Source organism: Neolamprologus multifasciatus, chromosome 9, assembly GCF_963576455.1.
Source record: "Neolamprologus multifasciatus chromosome 9, fNeoMul1.2, whole genome shotgun sequence".
NCBI classification, from domain to species: Eukaryota; Metazoa; Chordata; class Actinopteri; order Cichliformes; family Cichlidae; genus Neolamprologus; species Neolamprologus multifasciatus.
Window position 1 is genome coordinate 33,188,560 of NC_140447.1, and position 5,770 is coordinate 33,194,329.

Below are 5,770 nucleotides of genomic sequence, written 5' to 3' on the forward strand. Positions count from 1 at the left end.
CAGCCTGTTGCTTTTACAGTATAATACTTGTAATAAAAGTACAGTAACAGTAATTAGTGACTGAGCAGCCCGGAGCGTTTCTCTTGATTTCTTTAGTAAATTCATTCACCTGCACAGCTAAACGAACCCTGACAGCCGAGTGCTCATCTTAGCTAGCTAGGTCTCAGGACCGAGCTAAGGACGGTAGTTACGGATTAGCTTGGGGGCGATAGAGACGTTTTGGCTTCACTTTTGGGGAGCTGTCGCGTCCTCCATGTTTTCTACAGTCATTGGTCTCCACAGACTGCTCCTGCAGGAGCTCCAAGACTCCCTGTGGGTTTGGGCCCATCTTGCTGTCATTGGTGGACAGCTCCGGTCTCTGCAGTGATGTCAGCTGACACGGGGACACAGAAGTGTCACCGTGTCAGCTGAGGTCCTGCTGACACGGGGACACTTCTGTGTTTCCGTCTGAGCTGAGTGAAGTCAGCTGCAGTTACAGTACTGAGCAGAGGCAGGAAGGCAGCGCGTGTCCTCCAGCTTAACCAGCACAGACTCAGGTGTGTCATCACTTCCTTGTTACCTGCACAGGTACAGCCGGCGCTTTGACAGGACACTTTTATGTAAAGGAAGAGAAACGCTGATGTAAATATTCTGATGTCATCAGCCGCAGTTCATGTCATCGCGCTGTCACGGTGGCTCCGCCCACAGATGCTGGTGGTGCAGTCGGCTCGTTTGAACTTTCTCCTGTGGCTGATTGGACGTCCAGCTGTGTGACGCCCTGTATGATGTGATCATGACGTTTGTCCTCTGTGGCGCCCCCTGCAGGTGTTCCAGATGATCGTTGAAGGACACAGGAGGGAGGAGAGGAGTAGGAAGGAGGTGGGCTGTCAGAGCGAGGCGGCCGAGAGGAGGGACGTCGCCGTCCAGGTGGATCTGCTGACTCAGCAGCTAAGCTGGAGACGCTCAGGTGAGACTCAGGGACACGTGATTTATAACCGTGCTCTCTGAAACACGGAGCTTCAAACTCATATCCAGTCCACGTGTCTGTACAACACTGACGCTAACACAAGAAGCCTGCCAGGCCGTTACGCTGGTCGCTATAGTGATGCACCATAGTGCAGCTGTAATAACAGTGTGTGTGACGAAGGGCTCGACCTGAGGAAGGAAGAACCTGAACCACAGGCTAGACACTGGCCCAGGTCCCTTGTGGCACCCAGAGGCCACACAGAGCTGGTCACACAGAAAACGTCGAAGCACTTTTGCAAATATGCGATATCTTGATAAACGAGCAGATATTTGAGGTTTACACAGCTACTTTCTCGCCTGAAAATATGTTAAAAGTTTATTTTGTGACCCAGAAAGATTAGTATGAGTAATTTTAAAACTTAGTAGCGGCCGCCATTGTTGGCAGCTGGAGTTTGGCTGGGCCGTGCTATGAATTCTGGGATATGGTGGGCCACGAAGGACACACCCGACCCATCCTTCAAATTCGGGGAAAAGGAGGGACGCATTTGTCGGCTGCATTCGGAGGAGTCTACGAATTTGGACAGGCTTCGTCGCATCGCTGTGACGTAATCGTTCTACAAATGCGTCCTCAGGAGGATTTGGACACCCCCATTAACTGTTTGAAGCAGAGCGCGCTCACACGTACGCCTCTCCCCTCTCAGGTGTTTCCTGCCACTGCGGCGCCTTTCAGGTGGATGAATCAGCAGGGGGCGCTCTGCTGCAGCTCTGCAGGAGTCAGGCATCACGCTGCGGCGCCTACAGCACCGACCGCCCCGACCTGCTACCCAGCGTGCCTCTGTTCTCCGAGCACTCGGTTCTGCCTCCCCCGACTCCTGCGGACGTCTCGGCTGCTCCTCCTGGACTCATCGCTCCCCTGAGCCCGGCGCTGGCCGAAGAGGAGGAGCAGGAAGAGGAGCAGGAGGTGCACGTTCCTGAGGGTGGGTTTTGTAAGTGTCAGGTTAAATGAGATGTTTGAAGTCCACTCAGAGCAGGAAGCCTGTAATCTGCTCATGTGTTTCTTGACCTCCCAACCTTTCATCCTTCAGCTCCTCTCACAGGAGATTGGCTCTCTGCATCAGGCAGTATCTGGGTTATTGATTAGTGATCGGTTCTTTGTATTAATCAGTATTTGAACATTAACTTCCTTTTCTCTTCTCCTGCAGAGGAGCGACTCTGCTCTGAGAATGTGGCGTTTAAAGAAAAGAAGAAGATGGTGGGGGGGAGGTGGCCTGATGGTGGTGAAAGACAAAAGTCATCACTGGGTGACAAATCGACCAATCACATCGCAGGAAATGCAGCCGGGAAGAGGAGGAGACTAAAGATTAAGCTCCTGAAGAAGGATGAGTCCCACACCAGCAAGCGAGGAGAGGAACAAACAACCCGGATCCAGGAGAGGAAGGAGAACGAGGAGGAGGAGGAGAGGGGAGGGGAGGAGACCATGAAAGAAGGGGGAGGAGTCAAATCTGTCATAATAAAGACTGAGGAGTGTCGGAGACCAAGGAGGAGGATGGTTGGCCCGACAGTCAGATACCTGCTGGAGTCTGAGCAGCAGTCACATGGGCCAACAGCAGCCAATCACAGCAGAGCGAGCAGAGACGTGCGGAGGAGGACGATGGGGAGGGCCGAGGAAGGAGGAGCTGGATGACAGCAGCACGGTGGAGTCCTCAGCAGACGGAGGAGCAGAGAGATGGTGGAAGCTCTGCCAGGTCAGTCCTTCACTTGAACGTCACATCACCTTTGTTTCTCTGACCTTTGACCTTCGACTTTACCTGTCTCCAGGTGTGTGGTCTGAACTTCACCAGCCAGGCGTCTCTGGATCTCCACCTTTCCGTCCACAGACCGGCTGCTGCTGACCAACAGCAAGAACAAACCAATGACGCGCAGGGTGATGCAGAGGAGAGGGAGGAGCCTCAGAGGCAGAGGAGGACAGTCTGCCCACCAATCAGGTACCTACTGGAGTCGGAGGAAGCATCACATGGTTCTGGAACAGCCAATCAGACCAATCAGGAGGCAGCTACCAAACCTACAAGAAGCAGAGGAAGATCAAAAGATGCTGTTGGGGGCGGGGCTTCAGAGGTGATTGACAGGCCTGAGACTAATGCTGAAGACACAGGTCACATGGTCACAGGAGGAGGAAGAGAGGAAGGAGGAGGAGGAGCCTCGCAGGACAAAGAGGACGATGGTTGGCCGACCAATGAGGTACCTGCTGGAGTCAGAGGAAACAGGAAGTGTCAGAACCTCCAATCACGATGCAGAAAACAAACCCACACAGCGCAGGCGAACACCAAAAAATGTTTTGACTTCAGTGAGGCTGGGGGCGGGGCTTCAAAGATGACTGACTGTTCTGATACTGAAGATAAAGAAACTGGATCACATGATCTCAACGGGAGGAAGACAGGAAGAGGAGGAGCCTCAGAGGCCCAGGAAGCCCCTCCTCACAGCACCCACCGAGGCTCCTTATTGGTCAAGAGACATAAACCGTGTGAGAACACGTCCCAGCTGGTGGTCGACTACTGGACCCTGAACAGGAGAGGGAATGGAAGGAGGGGGACGAAGAGGAGCAGAGTGGAGGAGGACGAAGAAAGGGAGGCGCAACAAGTCTGTGTGGAGAAGGAGGAGGAGCCTCAAAGGCCGAGGAGGACAATGGTTGGCCCACCAATCAGGTACCTGCTGGAGTCAGAGGAGGCAACACGGGGTTGTGGAACAGCCAATCAGACCAATCAGAAGGCAGCTAACAAACACACAAGGAGGAGAGGAAGATCAAAAGACTCTGTTGGAGGCGGGGCTTCAAAGATGACTGACTGTTCTGACATTGGAGATAAAGACACAGGTCACATGGTCTCAACGGGAGGAAGACAGGAAGAGGAGGAGCTTCAGAGACCAGGAAAGACGGTCAGCCCACCAATCAGATGCCTTCTAGAGTCAGAGGTAACAACAGATATTTTACAATCATCCAATCAGGATACAGAACACAAGCCCGTGTCTTCTGACCTTTACTTGAACTTTACCTGTTACTACAGCCTCTTTTCTACCTACTCGGATCGACTCGGTTTTCAGGGTCCCCATTAGTTCATAGTTCCTGTACCAGGCGCTGTTCGCCGGCGTTCCAAGAAATTCAAGCAAATATGAAAATGTGCCCCTGATTGGCCCGTCAGTGGCTTCCCTCGATGAGTCGTGATGGCGTCTCATTCACAAAAATGAAAAGCGCCATTTTTGAAGTTGGGTAGCGACAGAAATGGCTAAAAGCAACGCCGTGTTCCCGAGTCCACGCCACAGACCGAGCAGCGGGTCCATCACGCCTCGACGTCCACCTTTATTGGTGTTGCACATTAATCACGGGACGCTCTGATGCGTTGCTATAACAATGACCACGTACATTAATTACTTACCAGATTGTAGTGGAAAACCAGTCATGGCGAGTGTTTCCAAGTAGGTAACCATGGAAACTAGGGCTGGGTATCGTCACTGATTTCTAGAATTGATTCGATTCTATTTGAATCGGGTAAATTTTGCCTCAGACAGTCAGAAATATTATAATTCTGATGACGTATCAGTAAATTTCCATATTTTTGTGTCTATAAAAAGAAAGCTGACACTTGTGAGACTTTATCAAAGTGTGAGCATCACAGCAGAGGCCTCTGTGTCGAAGCAGCTGAGGATAAACACAGGAAAACATGAAGGCGACTTTCCTGGCCTGGATTTTAACAGATGACCTTAAAAATATTCTGCAGTCGATCAAAACTGAAGCAAACCATGAATCAACACATGAACATGAGCTGATGCTGCTGACGTGAAGCAGAGCAAAGTTACAGAGGTTTGATTACAGACACGGCATTTTGCATCATTTAAAGTTTAAATTTGTTCAGTATTGAACAGCAGAAATGAGGTTTTCTTTTCAGAAGTAAAAGGACAAAAACAGCGTCCGACAGCCTGTAAACAACAGTAGATTTGTGCGTAACAAGCAAGCAAATAATGCAGAAAACAGATTTTTAGACGGGAAACTGTTGTTGAAGTACAGAGAGAGAGAGAGCTGTGCATGAAGTTTTTATCGTGCTGGAAGCAAAACAGCAAAAGTCAGAGTGAATTCTTTGTGTTTCCATCTCTGCGCAGAGTCCGTGTTCCTGCTCTCATTTACTGTTTTAGCTGTTTGGTGGTTGTTGAAGTTTTGTGAGGTTTAACCTGAGATTCTGGCATTTCGGGCAAAATAAATTTACCCAGCTAGAATCGATTTTAAACGATAAATTGATAATCAAAACCCACCCTAATGGAAACCTCTTCTTTCCCGACCTTTAGCCAGACTTTTCTGCCCCTTTTGTCTTTAGCTTTAATTAACCCAACCTGACCTTTGTCTGACCTTTCCCCTCTGCAGGCGTCTGCCCTCCACCCGTCCGTCCACAGACCAAAGCGACCTTTCGGCTGTCACCTCTGCAACAGGAAGTTCAGCTGTGCCCGCAGGCTGTTCCTGCACCAATGCGATCAGCACCACAGCAATATAGGTGGTCTCTACAGCAACGGCTGTGGGGCGGCCCTGAGCAACGCCCAAGCTCCTAAAAACAAACGGGAAAAACAGACCACCCAGGATGACAAGGAGGAGGAGCCTCAGAGGCCCAGGAAGCCCCTCCTCACAGCACCCACCGAGGCTCCTTATTGGTCAAGAGACATAAACCGTGTGAGAACACGTCCCAGCTGGTTGGTCGACTACTGGACCCTGAACAGGAGAGGGAATGGAAGGAGGGGGACGAAGAGGAGCAGAGTGGAGGAGGAAGAAAGGGAGGCGCAACAAGTC

The 5,770-nt window shown here is 51.0% G+C and overlaps 1 pseudogene across 1 annotated transcript in view; it reads left to right on the forward strand.

The window, feature by feature from the left end:
- The first annotated feature begins 380 nt into the window (after nt 1-380).
- Nucleotides 381-5,770, forward strand: part of LOC146511974 (uncharacterized) — a 9,843-nt pseudogene continuing 4,453 nt past the window's right edge. Inside the window, exons 1-5 of the transcript XR_014876267.1 lie at nt 381-946; nt 1,647-1,922; nt 2,148-2,690; nt 2,764-3,912; nt 5,354-5,767. The product of XR_014876267.1 is annotated as an uncharacterized LOC146511974 (transcript). The remainder of the gene's footprint in view (nt 947-1,646; nt 1,923-2,147; nt 2,691-2,763; nt 3,913-5,353; nt 5,768-5,770) is intronic.